The sequence below is a fragment of the Salmo salar genome, chromosome 20 (genome assembly GCF_965601325.2).
Source record: "Salmo salar chromosome 20, fSalSal1, whole genome shotgun sequence".
Lineage (NCBI taxonomy): Eukaryota > Metazoa > Chordata > Actinopteri > Salmoniformes > Salmonidae > Salmo > Salmo salar.
In genome coordinates this window covers 6235274-6254629 of record NC_138310.1, presented here as the reverse complement: position 1 = coordinate 6254629, position 19356 = coordinate 6235274, and the positions used below count along the sequence as shown (strand labels likewise).

Genomic DNA, 19356 nt, shown 5'->3' with positions numbered 1-19356 from the left:
GTTCCTATGCTTCCTGGCTGATGTTTTGGTCACTTTTGAATGCTGGCGGTGCTTTCACTCTAGTGGTAGCATGAGACGGAGTCTACAACCCACACAAGTGGCTCAGGTAGTGCAGCTCATCCAGCATGGCACATCAATGCGAGCTATGGCAAGAAGGTTTGCAGTGTCTGTCAGCGTAGTGTCCAGAGCATGGAGGCGCTACCAGGAGACAGGCCAGTACATCAGGAGACGTGGAGGAGGCCATAGGAGGGCAACAACCCAGCAGCAGGACCGTTACCTCCGCCTTTGTGCAAGGAGGAGCAGGAGAAGCACTGCCAGAGCCCTGCAAAATGACCTCCAGCAGGCCACAAATGTGCATGTGTCTGCTCAAACGTTCAGAAACAGACTCCATGAGGGTGGTATGAGGGCCCGACGTCCACAGGAGGGGGTTGTGCTTACAGCCCAACACCGTGCAGGATGTTTGGCATTTGCCAGAGAACACCAAGATTGGCAAATTCGCCACTGGCGTCCTGTGCTCTTCACAGATGAAAGCAGGTTCACACCGAGCACGTGACAGACGTGACAGAGTCTGGAGACGCCGTGGAGAACGTTCTGCTGCCTGCAACATCCTCCAGCATGACCGGTTTGGTGGTGGGTCAGTCATGGTGTGGGGTGGCATTTCTTTGGGGGGCTGCACAGCCCTCCATGTGCTCGCCAGAGGTAGCCTGACTGCCATTAGGAACCGAGATGAGATCCTCAGACGCCTTGTGAGACCATATGCTGGTGCAGTTGGCCCTGGGTTCCTCCTAATGCAAGACAATGCTAGACCTTATGTGGCTGGAGTGTGTCAGCAGTTCCTGCAAGAGGAAGGCATTGATGCTATGGACTGGCCCGCCCGTTCCCCAGACCTGAATCCAATTGAGCACATCTGGGACATCATGTCTCGCTCCATCCACCAATGCCACGTTGCACCACAGACTGTCCAGGAGTTGGAGGATGCTTTAGTCCAGGTCTAGGAGGAGATCCCTCAGGAGACCATCCGCCACCTCATCAGGAGCATGCCCAGGCGTTGTAGGGAGGTCATACAGGCACATGGAGGCCACACACACTACTGAGCCTCATTTTGACTTGTTTTAAGGACATTACATCAAAGTTGAATCAGCCTGTAGTGTGGTTTTCCACTTTAATTTTGAGTGTGACTCCAAATCCAGACCTGCATGGGTTGATAAATTGGATTTCCATTGATTATTTTTGTGTGATTTTGTTGTCCGCACATTCAACTATGTAAAGAAAAAAGAATTTAATAAGAGTATTTCATTCATTCAGATCTAGGATGTGTTATTTTAGTGTTCCCTTTATTTTTTTGAGCAGTGTATATATATAATTTTATATATATATATATATATATATATATATATATATATATATATATATATATATATATATATAAATTACAAACATTTCTAAAAACATGTTCGTTGTCATTATGGGGTATTCTGTGTAGATTGAGGATTTTTTGTATTTATTTAATACATTTTAGAAGAAGGCTAACGTAACAAAATGTTGATTAAGTCAAGGGGTCTGAATACTTTCTGAATGCACAGTATTACAATCTATGGTGAGACAGCGTCGAGTCCCAGCCCTTGGCTCCAGTCAGCGCTGTGTTCAAACTGTTCTCTGTCTGGCAGTGTCCTCTCAAACTTTGTCTCTCTCTGTCATTAGTGATGACTTCCTTGTGATCCATGCCCGGGATGACTTCAACACCCTCCACGGCACCACCCCCTACACCCACAGCAGCCCAGGGACACCCATCAACATGCCCTGGCTAGGGAGCCTGCAGACAGGGAGAGTGCTGTGGTGAGGCACATGGTGCTTTTGCTCTGGTTCCTTGTTTTTACCACTGATATACAGCACAACACAATGCAGTAAATTCTACAAATTCTACATTACCAAAAGTTTGTGGACACATGCTCGTTGAACATATCATTCCAAAATTCATGGGCCTTCATATGGAGTTGATCCCCCTTTTGCTGCTATAACAGCCTCCACTCTTCTGGGAAGGCTTTCCACTAGCCGTTGGAACATTGCTGCGAGGACTTGCTTCTGATGTTGGGCGATTAGGCCTGGCTCGCAGTCGGTGTTCCAATTCAGTGGGGTTGAGGTCAGGACTCTGTGCAGGCCAGTCAAGTTCTTCCACACTGATCTCGACAAACCATTTCTGTATGGACCTCGCTTTGTGAACGGGGGCATTATCATACTGAAACAGGAAAGGACCTTCCCCAAACTGTTGCCACAAAGTTGGAAGCACAGAATCGTCTAGAATGTCTCTGTATGCTGTAGCATTAAGATTGCTCTTCACTGTAACTAAGGGGCCTAGCCAGAACCATTATTCCTCCTCCACCAAACTTTACAGTTGGCATGCATTCAGGCTGGTAGCGTTCTCCTGGTATCCGCGAAACCTAGATTCGTTCGTTGGACTGCCAGATGGTGAAGCGTGATTCATCACTCCAGAGAACGTTTCCACTGTTCCAGAGTCCAATGGCGGTGAGCTTTACACCACTCTAGCCGACGCATTGCATTGCGCATTAGTATCTTAGGCTTGTGTGCGGAAACCCATTTTATGAAGCTCCCAACAAACAGTTCTTGTGCTGACGTTGCTTTCAGAGGCAGTTTGGAACTCGGTATTGATCGTTGCAACCGAGGACAGACAATTTTTTTACGCGATACGCGCTTCAGCACTTGGCGGTCCCGTTATGTGAGCTTGTGTGGCCTACCACTTCGCAGCTGAGCCATTGTTGCTCCTAGACGTTTCCACTTCCCAATAACGTAGGCACAAGAACTGTTTGTCGGGAGCTCCATGAAATGGTTTTCCATGGCCTTAGCAGCCGCACACAAGCCTAATATCACCATGCGCAATGCCAAGCGTCATCTGGGGTGGTGTAAAGCTCATCGCCATCGGACTCTGGAGCAGATGAAACGCGTTCTATGGAGTGATGAATCACGCTTCACCATCTGGTAGTCCGACAGACAAATCTGGTTTTGGTGGATGCCAAGAGAACGCAACCTGCCCCAATGCATAGTGCAAATTGTAAAGTTTGGTGGAGGAGAAATAATGGTGTGGGGCTGTTTTTCATGGTTCAGTCTAGGCCCCTTAGTTCCAGTGAAGGGTAATCTTAACACTACAGCATTCCAATTACATTGTAGACTATTCTGTGCTTCTAACTTTGTGGCAACAGTTTGGGGAAGGTCCTTTCCGGTTCCAGCATGACAAAGCGAGGTCCATAAAGAAATTGTTTTTCGAGATCTGTGTGGAAGAACTTGGGACACCGTCTGCGAGGCAGGCCTAATCGCCCAACATCAGTGCCCGACCTCACTAATGCTCTTGTGGCTGAATGGAAGCAAGTCCCTGCAGCGATGTTCCAACATCTAGTGGAAAACCTTCCCAGAAGAGTGGAGGCTGTTATAGCAGCAAAGGGGGGACCAACTCCATATTAATGCCCATAGTTTTGGAATGGTATGTTCGATGAACAGCTGTTCACATATTTTTGGTGATGTAGTGAACGTCCTGTGTGGTTTGACAGATAGCGATACCGTTGTTTTTGTTGTTGTGATATTTTAATTTGATTTTTTTACATACTGTACATTGCCTTCAGTAAATTATCTCATAGCTCATAGATAATATATCCATTTATAAAGTGACCAATGATTCGAGTCTGTATGTAGGCAGCAGCCTCTCCGTGTTAGTAATGGCTGTTCAAGTCTGATGGCCTTGAGATTGAAGCTGTTTTGATGCACCTGTACTGACCTCGCCTTCTGGATGGTAGCGGGGTGAATAGGCAGTGGCTCAGGTGGATGTTGTCCTTGATGATCTTTTTGGCCTTCCTGTGACATCGGGTGCTGTAGGTGTCCTGGAGGGCATGTAGTTTGCTCACGGTGATGCGTTGTGCAGACCGCACCACCCTCTGGAGAGCCTTGCTGTTGATGGTGGTGCAGTTGTCGTACCAGGCGGTGATTCAGCCCGACAGGATGCTCTCAATTGTGCATCTGTGAAAGTTTGTGTGGGTTTTAGGTGACAAGCCAAAGATGTTAGTACGTTCTGAGGGTTGAGCTTCTCCTGCACTACCTCCATTAAATCCTCATTGGATACAGTAATTGTCACGTCTGTTTTGCCACTGTATGGGCCTTTTTATGAAAGGCACCAGAATACAGTCTTGTCTGACAACTCAGGAAGAATTTCTGCGGAGTCATCAGCAGCATGTAAGTCCACGTAGGCACCTGACAAGATCACAGCACCGCTGTGTATATTCTGTGTATATTCTGTATCGCATGCAAAGAGATTACTGGACTTCATTTGGGTCATTCTATCATTCTCAATGGATCGCTACTAACTTCTAGCACAACCATAATAAACTGCTTACTTTGCACAATGTGAATTATGTTTCCTTCTTTACACATCTGTCTGTAGGGACTGGCCCGGTAGCACTGGCTTTATAAAGCGAACCTGAGGGATATGGTAGTGACCAGGAAAAAGCAGTAGTTTAAAAACATAGTTAGGACATATAAATGTTTACATTTTAGTCATTAAGCAGAGGCTCATTTCCAGAGCAATTTACAGTTAGTGCATTCCTTTTTAAGGTAGCTAGGTACGTCAACCATCTCACAGTCATAAGTAAGACTTTGCTTAATATAGCAACTATTAGAAAAGTCAGTGCTGGTTTAAAAAAAAAGATGGAAAAAAAGGCAAGTTAGTGCAAAAAAAAGTTAACAAAGGGTAGGGTGTTTTTTATTTTTTTCTTGGTTAAGTGCCCAGCTTCCACAGATGTACTATCTTAATTTGACCGGTTTCTCACAGAAGGAAAATAATCCTGCAGCAACAGGAAATGTGAATTATGTGGATTACCGGTGTAATTAATGGACATTTTGTTGGGGTTGATACATTTTTACTTAGGATAAATCAGGTCTGACATTTTTAAGTCAAAATTACAAACTTCAGAAGCCTTTTTAAACCTCAAATCCACTACAATTTGAAATTCCTGCTGCCAGGAAAGTTCTCTGTGATAGAGTGATCGAATTAAACGCAGAAATCCAGTAGAAATCCACTTTTTTCGAGGTGAAAGATGATAGATAGCCAGAGCTTACCCATGATGTTGCACTGTGATTGAAGTCAATAAGTCATTGTTTTAGTCAAAAGTATGATATATTTGGTCTTGAAGTGACAAATCTGAACTGCCCACTTCGTGCAAATCCGTGTGAATGCGGTGTCTTTTTCTATGACATACAAATTATTATTTTCAGTTTCACCAGCATGGCATTGTTTATTTAAATCAGATACAGCAAATTAAATGAGCCAAACAGCCTTGTGTCCACTTGGCTACCTAAGCCATGGAGCAAATTTAAACCAGAAAATGTATCCGAAATGTTCATAATCCATTGGATAATGTCAATTTTCACATTTATGAGCTAGTCTGTATTAAACAAATTATACAGAACCAGTCAACATTTAGGACACACCTACTCATTCAAGGAATTTTCTTTATTTTTACTATTTTCTACATTGTAGAATAATAGTGAAGACATCAAAGCTATGAAATAACACATATGAAATCATGTAGTAACCCAAAAAGTATTAAACAAATCAAAATATATTTTATATTTGAGATTCTTCAAAGTAGCAACCCTTTGCATTGAAGACAGCTTTGCACACTCTTGGCATTCTCTCAACCAGCTTCACCAGGAATGCTTTTCCAACAGTCTTGAAGGAGTTCCCACATTTGCTGAGCACTTGTTGGCTGCTTTTCCTTCACTCTGTGGTCCAACTCATCCCAAGCCATCTCAAATGGGTTGAGGTTGGGTGATTTTGGAGGACCTGCCCTCCACAATGTCATGTCACTCAGTTTAGAAATATCCTACGTTTAGAAATATCCTACAGTGATGATACTGATTCGATATGGGCCCATATCTAGCCAATATGGGCACTTGTTTGATGCTTGAAAAATACATTTGGCCAGGGTACTAGTAGTACTTAATCTACTCACTTAAATAGAAGACCCAAACATAAATAAATACACACCTGGTTCTTTGTGGTGTCGGTCATAACTGCATCAAGGGCTCTGTTTGGAGGTGCCACTGTGCGCTGAAAGAGACATTAGGTTTAAAGAAGATGGTAGATATCAACCATTTTGTTCTAGAAAAATAATGGTACTTCTGAAATGTCACAGATTGGAAGAGTTACCATTGCTTTATCAGATGTTCTCTTTCCTCCAAAGCCACCAGCCCCCACGATAAACAGTGAGTACTGGTTGTAGAACACCAACTCTTTCCCACTGTACGTGTGGACTGTGGAGAAAGACAGCTATGTTGTCATAATGTTCAGAGTCACCAATAATGAGAAATGATAAAGACCTTCCACACGACAAGTAGAGAAAATATTATTTCAGCTTTTGCTGAAAGAATCTCTAGATTGCATATATTTGATTACCTTCAATTCTTACATTCCTCCACTATTTGTTTAAAGAATCAAACCGAGTCATTTCTCTGCTCATCTCATGCAACCCTGTGGAACATCAAACAAAAATAGTAATTCTCAATATATACCTCAACAGAAACTCAACACAATTTTCACTCTAATTATCAGGGAAAGGGAAGAGTAACACAACTAACCATCCAGGAGAATGACTGCTCCAGATCCTTTGTCTAACACATCTGCGACTGCAGCCTGAGAGGTCAGATTTCCTGCAAATGCAGACAAAACTATTTCAAATCACAGGCTTTTGTCAGCAGAAAAATGATGTTGTGCTCAGAGATACTTAGAATCTGTAATGGGACATACCCAAAGTGGGTAATGGAAAAGCTCCAGCTACTGCTCTCCATGCAACAACTGCGAGAGAGTGACAATATCAGAACGAACAAAGGTGAGTTCATAGATAATTACATAGCGGTTTCAGTATTTCCCATTCCGTTTCAAGCAATATAACATTTTAAGCTATCAAAATGCATGATTTACCCACTGAATTAACTGTGCGCAAACAGCAACACTATAAGTGCTCTTCAGTGTATTAAACCAATAGATGGTTGCCAATACTGTGTCGGATGAGTGTTTCCTGGAGCTTTTACCCTGGTGAGGTCAAAGTTGAGTCCAGGCACGGAGCCCAGCCCTAGATCATGGCCGCCTGGGAGGGGATGACACAGAAGGTAGGCAGACAGCTGAAGTCCTCGTTGCCCTCATACAGGAACTTGAGGTGGTCCTTGGTGGACAGGCCCACTCCCAGGTCGTACAGGATGCATTGAGCTTGGGAGTAGCTGAAGGATGACTCTGGAAGCTTCTGTCCCACCACCTCCATCTGAAGGGGAAGCACAGCTAAAATCAGCACAGTATGAAGTGACATGAGCCATGATGTTACTCATCATTGCCTTTAGACAGAACCAGGCCCTGTAGGCCAGCTGGGGACACACTGACTGACATCAGCCAGAGAGAGTTTGACTTGGCCACTTGGCTTCAGAAAGACACTCCAAACAGACAAACATGTGTCTTTGAAGACATTGGTCCACAGTAGGAGACCACATAGCATCATTATGGGGCCATCTGTCACCAACAGGCACAATGTCACTTCATTCCAGCCCAGTACGGTTGACCTCTCCACTCACAGGACTGATCCCAGATGCAGCAGTGGCGGCAATAGCGCTGGTGGGGTTGGGGACAATTCCCTCATCAGTCTCCACTCGACAGCACCTCCCCCAACGTGGCCAGTGACTCTTAACCGGCAACAGGGAAGAGAGGAGACTAATTACAGTCACTCAATAAAGTTGTTATAGAACAAAGTACTCTTATAAAAGGTACAAATAAGGAGCACTACAAAGTCATGGTAATGAGGCACTCTTTGGGAGACTGCCACCTCCATGCTGCTGCTACACATCCAAGGGCAAGCCGAGGGAGAGAGAAGAGAGAATAATGATGAACACTTGCCATGTTCTCGTCTCTGCCTGACCCCTAAGGCGCACTGCACCGCTATATATGGTACTGTACTTTTCCCTTTGTTCAAAGATGGGGGGACTGGTGGTGGTGTAATTTACATTCCGTGTCATAGCAGCACAAGCCAATGTGTTTGTTCACTGGAAAGCTAGCTTGTTGTCTCTTCTCTCATCGGTTTGTGCCCTGATGCTCCTCTATCTTAGTTTACACTTCAGCATACTGTTTAGAACTTGGACCTTCTCCCATGAAATCAGTTTCAGTACAGTGCCTCAATGGTTACAACATCAAAAGAGTTCTGGCATTCGCTGCAGGTGGAATATTATTGAGATGTTTGATTTAAATCTACCTATTCATTTTCTACATTTTGCACTACTGTTTGAAAAAACATATGTTGGTTTGAATTCAATATATCCATGTATTAGTCAACGGCAATTATCAGTAACATATCTGGCAGAGGCAAAATATGGCGTAGGTGTTATGGTCTAAGGACTGCGTGAGTTTGTTACCACTAATGTTGGCAGGTTTGGTGGCGTTGGTGAAGTCACAGATGTTGTCCCACTGGTCTCGCACTGACTCAGGAGACATGCCCTGGTTCTTGTGCCTCACGATGCGGCCCTGGGAACGCTCCCATCGCACTACACACACACGCACATTTGTGGAAATTGAATATTGTAGAACGATGCAAATACTCCCAAAGGAGAATAATAAATTCGACAGACATTTTCCAATCCAGCCAGCCCCAACCTGAACAGGAAGAGAACATTAAAAGAATAATCAGTAAACATTCAGAGTAAGACGAAAGGCATAGCGAACAGGTGATACATTTCTCTTTCAAACCTCCAACAGGCCCCCATTTTCTTGACACTGCTCATGAGACAGCCATAGAACAAGGGGGAAATGTATTCGGCTTTCAAGGACTCCAAGAGATCTATGACAGAAAAAGTATAGTAGTTAGTTGCTAATATTATAACATGACAGAGTATACAAATCATGATGATAAGCCAGCCCTTTGTTTTGATATAAAACATTATTTTATTGAATCTGTCTCTTAAACTCTAGGGAAATCAAGGTTACTGACATATGGGACAATATCACACTCGGCTTTCATACTGGGTATAAAAGGACATCACGTGGCAGATGCCAAGAAGGAAATCACAGATGCCAGTCTGCCAAGCAGAGGCATCAAAACAATCTACGACGCCTCAGTAAATGCTCAATCCACAAATCAACAAGGTCATTTTTCAGAGTGTATGATTGATTCATCTCTATTTACTCATTTTGTGCATACATTTGTTTGACAATAGCAGTTGACTTCAAGTAGCACATTTACATGTCGATATTAATTGTAACACATGGAATATTGCATAATTATGCAACAGATCAACTCAAATCATTGAGCCTTAATAAGATGACAGTAATATGTGCTGCTCAGCCTGTTTTTAGAGACGTTTCTCAGCGACTCCTCTGACCTGGCGGCAAAACAGTCTCTGTGAGGCGCGAGCCCGCGGTCGGGGTGATGGTGTTATAGTGGATATTGTGCTTTTGACCCTTGATGGCCAGGGTGTTGGCCAGTCATAGCTTCGCCGCGCTGTAGTTCGCCTGCCCAAAATTGCCATAGATGCCAGCAGCCAATGATGTCATAATGATCCTGGGCACAGACAGGGCACCGTGAAATGTCAGTTTAATTCAGTGCGACAGTGTTGAATCAATGTGCCACGGCTGGTGCAGTCGCGCAGCAATAACAAGAAAACACAATATGACACAGCAACTGCAAAGAAATCAGACCGCTTCACTGCCTGCCAAAAGCCAACAACGACCACAAAAAAACATTTTTAGGGCCGTTTTGTCACTCATTCTTGGTGCCATTGCTGCAAATCAGAGGGGATCATAAGGATGGATTTTGCTATATGAATCTGTAAAGAAAGGGCCTGGAGTGGAGTGCCGCAGGTACTGCAGGATTTTGTTCCAACTAAGCACCACACCAGGGGTGTGTTCAGTTTCCTTTAACAATTGCTACTCTACGGTAGGGTTTGTACTGAATGACACGTTTTTCCAAAACGTTCTTGTACGTTTTTGAAAAAAAACTGTGATACGTTTGCGCCGTGCCAAGGTGTGGCTTGAAGCAATGAATGACGTATTTCAAGGGCAGCAGTGCATTTTGAACCCACAACCCAACCCTGTTATTTACATTTTAGTCATTTAGCAGACACTCTTATCCAGAGCAACTTACAGTAGTGAATACATACATATCATACATTTCATTTTCATTTCATGCATTTTCTTTTCTTTTTTTCTTTTGTACTGGCCCCCCGTGGGAATCGAACCCACAACCCTGGCGTTGCACACACCATGCTCTACCAACTGAGCCACAGGGAAGGCCCAGTACAGCACAGTTTCCGATCAATTGAACGTTCTATTACGTTTTTATGTACTGAACACAGCCCTGACCAACTGAGCTAATTGATCAATTCAGTGATTGCCTAAATTCAACACACCTGGTCTTCCAGGTTGGTTAAATCAAAAACATGAAGTGTCTGCAGCACTCCAGGACCAGGGTTGCCTAGCCCTGCTCTATACTCTGTACCTGTCATTGCCTAATTGCTTTCTGAAAATAATTATTTTTATTTTTTATTTTTTTAATTAGGATCCCAATTAGCTAATGCCGTAACGCTAGCTAATCTTCCTGGGGTTCAACACCAATTAACAAGACATTACAAACAACCATAAATCAAGACTTCCCAAACATTCAACAAGTAGACAATACAGACAATTAAAATACCTGACAGGATACCTGACATTCAGTTGATGCTTTCTATTTCCTATCCAGTCATATGGTCTATCACATTAGATGTTCTTTTATTTTTTTCTTGAAGGTGGATTTACTTTTTCCCCTGAGAAATATGGATTGGTAAAGAGTTCCATTCAGCTATGGTTTATATAAAACTATAGATTTAAGGCAATTTGTCCTTGGCTTGGGTTGTCTTAGCTGCCCTGAATTTGCCTGTCTGGTTGTAATGCGTGTTGCTAGTATGTACTAACTGGCTAATCAACCCATAGGCACTCAATTGAATAGGTGACAGCAATATGGTGAGAATTCAAACCAAGCTTTCAGAAGGCAAGATTAAGCAATTGCTATGTTGCAGTTTAGCTTCCGTCCCTCTCCTCACCCCTACCTGGGCTTGAACCAGGGACCCTCTGCACACATCAACAACAGCAACCCTCAAAGCATCGTTACCCATCTCTCCACAAACACCCTTGCAGAGCAAGGGGAACAACTACTTCAAGGTCTCAGAGCGAGTGACGTCACCGATTGAAACGCTATTAACGCGCACCCCGCAAACCAGCTAGCCATTTCACATCAGTTACACTTATGCCTATCCCTACAGGAGTGCCTAGGGGGTAATTTGGATTTCAGCAGAGGAGTCTGCTCTATTTCCTTTTACATAGGCAACATGGTGCTGGGTCTGACCGTTGACCTTTACTGTACAGTACATTACTTCCCAAACTTCTGGTTCTTCATGTTGTTCCAGGCAGCTCTAGTGACCATGAAGGAGCCTCTCAGGTGAAGTCTATGGATGAGGTCTGAAATACAGGGAACGAATGTTGCATTAAATCAAATGAAATCAAATTGTATTAGTCACATGCGCCGAATACAAAAGGTGTAGACCTTACAGTGAAATGCGTACTTACGAGCCCCTAACCAACAATGCAGTTTTAAAAAATACGGATAAGAATAAGAAATAAAAGTAACGATCACTGGTGGTTATCCTGATCTAGGATCAGTTTTGCCTTTCAGATCCTAATGAATAAGGTGATATGGACAGGGGGGACCTAAACATAGATCAGCACTCCTACTCTGAGACACTTTACGGATACAGGCCCTGGTCAATCTCATTACTACTTAGACCGCAACTATATTTGTCAACCTGTTGTATTCGGCGCATGTGACTAATAACATTTGATTTGATTTTGAATTATTTATAACTTGTCAGAAATGTCCAGATCAACTAGCCCATGTCAGCTAAAGGTTTTTTTATGAGTTTTTTTTAGCCCATAGATATTGTTGTGATTTTTTGGTCACTGAAATATCACATGAATACACATTAGACATGGAAAAATGTATAGAATTGCAAGACAATTTGCTTTAAAACTGCAACATTTTCTTTGCACCATGACAAGAAATAAGCTTTAAACCTGCAAAATTCTCTCCACCAACAAGAAGGGAGTGAACAGTTTGTGTCATGAAGGTCATTAACTGTGTGTGGAGAAGACATTTTGAAATTGCGCCTGGTGTAGTATTCTTACACTCAATAGTAAATTGAGACCCGATTCAGTTCCAGAAAAAAAAGCGACCGCTAATGTTGCTTATGCCTGGAACCGGCACTGACTTTAATACAGTACCTTCAGAAAGCATTCACAACACTTTACTTTTCCACATTTTGTGTTAGAGTCTGAATTTAAAATGTATTAAATATACATTTTGGGTCACTGATCTTCATACAATACCCCATAATATCAAAGTGAAATTTGGTTTGTAGAACATTTTAGAAATGAATAACAAATTAAAAGCTTTAATGTCTTGATTCAATAAGTAACGGCATTGAGTTTCCTGAAAATCTAAACAAAACCATAGAGACCCATTCGACTTAGGTACTAAAATACAGGGTGAACTCCATGTACTGTTGCCATGTTTTGCAATGCCTTGTTCAAGCATGAACTCCACCTCACTGCAGAGCTTCTCTCTCTTTTTAGGATTCACTCGATAGGCATGTTGTTTGATTAGGGCAGAGTCCCCAACATCAATGTCATGCTTTAGTTACATTTGTCTGAGTTGGCACATCTGAGAATAAACCCTGATATTCTAAAAGCAGTACAACAATGTTGCCTTTTTCTAACAACACATACAGTTGACCGGGGCAGCTCTAGCAGGGCAGACATCTGACATACTGACTTGTTGGAAAGGTGGCATCCTATGGCGGTGCTACATTGAAAGTCACTGAGCTCTTTAGTAAGGCCATTCTACTGCCAATGTTTGTCTATGGAGATTGCAATGCTGTGTGCTCGATTTTATACATCTGTCAGAAAAACAGCTTTTTCTCTTTCTCCTTTTTCTGTTTCAACTTAGGCCACTGAGAGACAATGTGTCCTTTCTCACGGCAGTAACGACAAACTGGCAGATCTAAAAAAACTCTTCTCTCACGATCTTTATCTTTGGGCAGTGTAGAAAAAGACTGCATCCTCGTAGTAGGAGGTGACTTTTCTGGATTGCTTTTGCCGTAAGGATGCAGCTAGCAACTGGAACGGGCTGCAACAAACACTCAAACTGGACAGTTTTATCTCAATCTCTTCATTCAAGGACTCAATCATGGACACTCTTACTGACAGTTGTGGCTGCTTTGCATGATGTATTGTTGTCTGTACATTCTTGCCCTTTGTGCTGTTGTCTGTGCCCAACAATGTTTGTACCCTGTTTTTGTGCTGCTGCCATGTTGTGTTGCTACCATGTTGTTGTCATGTTGTGTTGCTACCATGTTGTTGTCATGTTGTCGTCTTAGGTCTCTCTTTATCTAGTGTCATGTTGTGTTGCTGCCATGCTATGTTGTCGTCTTAGGTCTCTCTTTATGCAGTGTTGTGTTGTCTCTCTTGTCGTGATGTGTGTTTTGTCCTATATTTCTATTTAATTTATTTTTATTTTGAATCCCAGCCCCTGTCCCTCCAGGAGGCCTTTTGGTAGGCTGTCATTGTAAATAAGAATTTGTTCTTAACTGACTTGACTAGTTAAATAAAGGTTAAAAAAAGGATAACTACTGTGTGTTTTGTTTGTGAAGGTAGTTTTATGTGTCAACACAAACCCATTTGCAAGAACTGCAGCTTTCTCAAGAGTGAGATCCTTTTGCTCATAAATGTAAGAAGCAACGCTTTCGTGAAGGCAATTCTTGAACTGCTCGAGAAGTATGAGTGTCTTTAAATCCTCAAGGTCCTTGACCTCTTGAGAACCACGCCACCGATCAAAAAAACATGGCTTTGTGATTTGGTTTTTCGTAATTTACGGAACTGTTGTCTGTATGCTTCTGGGACTAACTTGTAATCCCGAAGGATAGCAACTTTAACAGTCATAATTTGAATTCTGGTCAAGAGATAAAGCAGTGTACACTTTCTGAACCTTTCTCACAAGAACACTTTGGATGAGCAGTGACGTGGCAATCCGCTCAAACAGAGTAAAAAATACATCCACCTCTATTTCATTGAAAGCGGTACAAGTCGGCTATTCCTACCAAGATCAAACTCTGTTGAGGGTGCAGGATGGCCTGACTGGATTCGGAGTGTTTCCAGATCAATCTCTCTTAGTCGAACGGCATGCTCATGTTCCTGTTTTTGTGGTCTGGCTGCATGTTCACATTCTTTTTGTCTTAGCCTGTTCTCCAACTCTAAATTATGTTGCTCCAATCTCTCCTCACATTCTCTTTCCTTGTGCTCAAGCTCTAATTTCTGTTGCTCCAATTTTGCCTTTAGTTCTAACTCCCTCAGCTGCACATCTACAGGACTCACCCCACTACCTGTAGCACGCTTTTCATCTCTCTCCGAGAGGAATTCCTTCTCCACCAAAATAATACCTATCAACTCTTTGACTATTGTGTTTGGATCACCAGATGCCACTTTGATGTCATAATACTTTACAATGATGAGCAGATTCACCTTTATACATTTATCTAGCATCTCACATGTAGGGCTTTTTTATTTATAAGCCTGTGTCTTTATGCAACTTTTAAAATTATTCCACCAGTCTTATTACCCCCTTGGGTGGATGTCAGTGACAGAAAACTACCATAAAAGTGTATTTTGAACACTCAAATATCTGGGTACAGGAGAGCTTCTAAGTAGGTGATTAGAGCGACTATCATACTCATGGGAAACAAAATCCCGGACGAGCCCCCATTTTGTTACGTTCCCACAAGACAAATTCCAAATGTCGCTCACAACAAAGGGAGCAGATACCTTTATAAAACAAATGGGCCTCAGGATCTCGTCACGGTATTTCTCTGCATTCAAATTGCCATCGACAAAATACAATTGTGTTCATTGCCCGTAGTTTATGCCTGCCCATACCATAATCCCACTGCCACCATGGGGCACTCTGTTCACATCGTTGACATCAGCAATTCTCTAAAACGACATTGTGGAAAACCCTACATGTGAGATGCTAGATAAATGTATAAAGGCGAATGGTAGAGAAATTAATGTTAAATTCTCTGGCAACAGCTCTGATGGACATTCCTGCAGTCACCATGCCAATTGCACTCTCCCTCAAAACATCTTTGGCATTGTGTTGTGTGACAAAACTGCACATTTTAGAGTGGCCTTTTATTGTCCCCAGCATTAGCTGCACCTGAGTAATGATCATGATATTTAATCCGCTTCTTGATATGCCACACCTGTCAGGTGATGGATTATCTTGACAAAGGATAAAATGCTCACTAACAGGGATGTAAACAAATTTATGCACAAAATTTGAGAGAAATAATATTTTTATGCAGATGGAACTTTTCTGGGATCTTTTATTTCAGCTCATGAAACATGGGACCAGCACATTACATGTTGCCATTATATTTTTGTTCAGTGAAATTATTTTATATACATATTTCTTGATACTTCAAGGGGTCTTAAAATTCAAAATCAAATAGCAACATGATCCTTGGTATGACATTCTTAAAACAATTCCATATAGCTTAGTAGAAGCCCCCCCCCCTTGGGCTTAGACTGTAATGGGTTAACTTTAACCCTAGCCTAGCTAACATTAGCATGCTAGCTAACATTAGTCAACTAGCCACCGAGCTAGAATTGGGTTAATATGAGATGAAAGTCTAGTGCCTAATGAGTTCAGGAAGCCAAGCTAGTAGAGATCTGTGAGAAAGAAGTCCACAGCTATGGGGGCAGATGTTTTGATCGAGAGACCTTTACAAAATATGCACATTTTCTCTAACACTAAAGGACTGTACATTTTATATAATCAGTGGTATAAAAAGTACCCAAAAGTCATACTTGAGTAAAAGTAAAGATACCTTAATAGAAAATGACTCAAGTAAAAGTGAAAGTCACCCAGTAAAATACTACTTAAGTAAAAGTCTAAAAGTATTTCGTTTTAAATATACTTAAGTATCAAAAGTAAATGGAATTGCTAAAATGTATTTTAGTATCAAAATTAAAAGTAAAAGTAATCATAATTTCAAATTACGTATATTATGCAAATCAGACAGAACAATTATCTTGTTTTTGTTTTTTTATGTACGGATAGACAGGGGTACACTACAACATTAATTTACAAACAAAGCATGTGTTTAGTGAGTCCGCCAGATCAGAGGCAGTAGGAATGACCAAGGGATGTTCTCTTGATAAGTGCGTGAATTGGACCATTTTCCTGTCAAAATGTAACAAGTACTTTTGGGTGTCATGGAAAATGTATGAATTAAAAATTAAATTATTTTCTTTAGGAATGCAGTGAAGTAAAAGTTGTCAAAAATATAAATAGTAAAGTACAGATACCCTAAAAAACTACTTAAGTATTACTTTGAAGTATTTTTACTTGAGAACTTTACACCACTGTTTATAATGAGGGATACCTGGATAAAAATCTGACCTCTGGAATGAAAATATATGGCCCTCCCTTCAGTGAAATATATTGTTGTGGATTTTCTTACACAGGGACACTCAACGTCAATCTTCAATCAATCATTGTTTATTGTTAGCATGCAGGAGACGTTCCAACAAACTTGATGCACCATAGTGAATGTCTGTCAGGAGCTCTAATGGGGCAGTCCTATTAGTTATCTTATATACTTACACAGAAAGTGATATTTGCATGATTTAGCTTATTCATTATTCATAATAATGTATCATTATCGTTTGGTTCATTCATGTGACCGACCAATACTGGGTCATGCATGTGACAGACCAATAATTCATGAGGCTTCTTCTCTCTAAGCTGTGTCATGACGTTGCCGTCTCTCAAAGTACAGAGAACACAGTTGAACCCCCTCCCTTTGCCCTCTGGGTTTTCTATGCACCATCCCCCTACCTACCTCCCCCCACCCAGGCTGTGGTGAGAGGGGTCGTAAAATTCCAAAGGAGAATGTCCGGCCTCATGGCCCAGTTTTGAGACAGAGAGGGGTTTCATAGAGAGACAAAGGAATTCTTCCAACTCACAGAATTGGGGAACCGAACAACATTTATGTTCTGGAGAAGGTATAAAAGATCGGTGAAGAATCCAGCTACGAACTGGTCCGCTTGGTACAATTTTGTGATACTCATTGGAGACAATATTGCCATATTACCATACTAAGGTTTATATAATAGCCTCAGCTATGGGACTTGCATCGAAATGGTTGTATACAATGATTTAATAAGATTAAAGCTATTTGGAATATGTTGAGAGGCTATGTACTGATGTTAATGTGATAGAATTGTATTTCCGTTCAAAGCTTAACTCAGTCATCGGCACGCCCCCAGAGACACAGACAGGACAAGGCGTCATGTGACAGCCTGTTCTATGTTCAAGTATAAAACCCCCACCTAGAAGTTCTTTCTGGAGACCAGCTTACCTCAGAAGAGAGAGCCAAGGTTTGACCATGCAGTCCTCTGCTGAAGTTTAACCATCCCACGTGGTTACATTTTTAGACTATCGATACCGACAGAATAATAACAAGTCTTTGATATTAATTAATAGTCTGCAGCTAGAAATTTGATATCATCGAACGCGAAGACCGACGAAACATCCATTCTATAACGACATTAATGAATGTCGCTTTGAAAGATCCATCCTAACCGAGAGAGAGAGAATGCAGACAAAAACTCTCCAACAGGACAAAAACTCTCCAACAAGGATCCCGACGACACACTGAGTGTAAATATATATTGATTGCAATTGTTCCTGAATGAGTGAGCGTTCATGTGCAAAGGATTAGCATATCAATTGTTAATATTTATCAACTCTGTAGGGTCTTCTCAGCTGACCCCCCTTGTTGGTTTAACAAGCCGCCATGCCGGTTTAGCCCACTAGGGCATATTACTCTACCAATTCTTTGTGACAATAATTACTGTTTGTATGCTTTCTGTGAATTACTTTGTTTAGTAAATAAATGATTTTAAGACAGTTGATGTATAGATGACTTAGTGAAGACTGGGTTCGTGCAGATACAACAATTTACGACATTTGGAATGAGACTGACGCTAGGTAAAATACACCATTTAAACCAGAAGATAATCGGTGAGATACTATAATATAATATATAATGTTATAATATAGGAAAGTTATATTAGGAAAATTATAACTTTGTAATCTGAATATTTTCCTTGGTGCCCCGATCTCCTAGTTAATTACAGTTAAACGATTTATCAGTTTAATCGCGTGATAATAATTACAGGGAGTTATTTTGTTAAACATGTCTTCAGTTTAATGATGCCCAAAGACACGACAGCTGAGAACTTGAAACTTGAGATATATTTAATTCTCAAAACAAGTGTCTGGGCGTACTGCCAAATTGCAGATACTGATAGTGAGGATTCGCTCAGTCAGTCACTTGCATGAACACAGAAATTGGTAAATAGAAAAGCACTAACATAAAATGTTCCATCACAATATTGCCGTGGAAATTCAACACAGGTCAATATTAAATGAATCATTCTTTATTATCAGCAAGCTAGAGAGGTCGTAGGCAAACTTAGATGCATAAAATACCAGTCTAAAGTGAGCTCTCCCGAGGCAGTCCTGTTAGTTATCTTAAATACTGCTTACACAGACAAGCTACATAGACATGGTTCCTAGGGTTGGTTCCAGCATGTCTCGAGCACGTCACCTGTCTTAATATATAGAAAATATTCTGGGCATTCTGCCAATGGGTCTGAGGAGGGGGTCATGACCGTCTCCCCCTCATATCGCTTCCCAGCACCTACCTGAAACAATGATTGTATGAAACAATATGTACAATTCAAAGCGGTCTCCAGACTAAACATTTTAAACATTTCCACAATATTTTTACCCTCCCTGAACGCTTGCAAAAAAGTGACCCTCCCCTATACCCCAAATAATAATTTTAACATAAAGTGGATAGCAGAGAACATGCCTACCATTTGCACTCACTTCTAGGACGGGCCAGCCGACAGCGAGATCATTTTTATTTGTCAAACAGCAGACAAGCATCGGTGATCATGTCACCAGAATAAAACCCTCGATATTTATTGGAAAGGGCCATCAAGCTCATCATCTTGAACATTCACAATCATGTAACGTCCATTAACATGTATTTAATCTGTAGCCAGATAAACTGCTTGCTTTCCTGAGTCATAGTGGGAGGACCACACAACATATCATCTCATGACTACAAGATTACTTCGATATGATGGCTATTATATCA

General features: G+C 41.6%; 2 pseudogenes; one reads left to right on the top strand and one right to left on the bottom strand.

Annotated features, from left to right (window-relative positions):
• LOC106580241 (dmX-like protein 1) overlaps positions 1 to 1840 on the top strand; it is a 67573-nt pseudogene extending 65733 nt beyond the window's left edge.
• A 2586-nt stretch (positions 1841 to 4426) lies between these two features.
• Positions 4427 to 11843, bottom strand: LOC106580242 (peroxisomal multifunctional enzyme type 2-like; annotated as a pseudogene).
• Positions 11844 to 19356: the final 7513 nt, after the last annotated feature.